The following is a 1128-nucleotide window of genomic DNA, read 5'->3' on the forward strand; positions in this document are numbered from 1 at the left end:
AAGAAGACATAGCAGCCGAAAACAACAACAATGCCAACAATGCAAGGAAGGTGCTGGGTGACTTTACTGCACCTACTCCCGACTTCTATGGGAGAAGCATCTCTATCCCTGCCATTGGAGCAAACAACTTTGAGCTTAAGCCTCAATTAGTTTCTCTAATGCAACAGAATTGCAAGTTCCATGGACTTCCATTGGAAGATCCTCATCAGTTTTTAGCTGAGTTCTTGCAAATCTGTGACACTGTCAAGACTAATGGGGTTGACCCTGAGGTCTACAGACTTATGCTATTCCCTTTTGCTGTAAGAGACAGAGCTAGAACATGGTTGGACTCTCAACCTAAAGAAAGCCTGGACTCTTGGGAAAAGCTAGTCATTGCCTTCTTGGCAAAGTTCTTTCCACCTCAAAAATTGAGTAAGCTTAGAGTGGAAGTCCAAACCTTCAGACAGAAGGAAGGTGAATCCCTCTATGAAGCTTGGGAAAGATACAAACAATTGATCAGAAATTGTCCCTCTAACATGCTTTCTGAATGGAGCATCATAGGTATCTTCTATGATGGTCTGTCTGAGCTGTCCAAGATGTCATTAGATAGCTCTGCTGGAGGATCTCTTCATCTGAGGAAGATGCCTACAGAAGCTCAAGAACTAATTGAAATGGTTGCAAATAACCAATTCATGTACACTTCTGAAAGGAATCCTGTGATCAATGGGACAAGTCAGAAGAAAGGAGTTCTTGAGATTGATACTCTGAATGCCATATTGGCTCAGAACAAAATATTGACTCAACAAGTCAATATGATTTCTCAAAGTCTGTCTGGAATGCAAGCTGCACCAGGCAGTACGAAGGACGCTTCATCTGAAGAAGAAGCTTATGATCCTGAGAACCCTTCAATGGAAGAGGTGAATTACATGGGAGAACCCTATGGAAACACCTACAATTCTTCATGGAGAAATCATCCAAATCTCTCATGGAAGGATCAACAGAGACCTCAACAAGGTTTCAACAACAATAATGGTGGAAGAAACAGGTTTAGCAATGGCAAGCCTTTTTCATCATCTTCTCAGCAATAGACAGAGAATTCTAAGCAGAGCCACTCTGACTTAGCAACCATGGTCTCTGATATAATCAAAA

At 41.8% G+C, this 1128-nt stretch overlaps 1 non-coding gene across 1 annotated transcript; it reads right to left on the reverse strand.

Moving 5' to 3' along the window:
• Window positions 1–413: 413 nt before the first annotated feature.
• LOC127747270 (small nucleolar RNA R71) lies at window positions 414–521 on the reverse strand. The gene has a single exon (XR_008009072.1). It is a non-coding gene; the product is annotated as a small nucleolar RNA R71 (small nucleolar RNA).
• Between the last annotated feature and the right edge of the window lie 607 nt (window positions 522–1128).

Source organism: Arachis duranensis, chromosome 4, assembly GCF_000817695.3.
Source record: "Arachis duranensis cultivar V14167 chromosome 4, aradu.V14167.gnm2.J7QH, whole genome shotgun sequence".
Lineage (NCBI taxonomy): Eukaryota > Viridiplantae > Streptophyta > Magnoliopsida > Fabales > Fabaceae > Arachis > Arachis duranensis.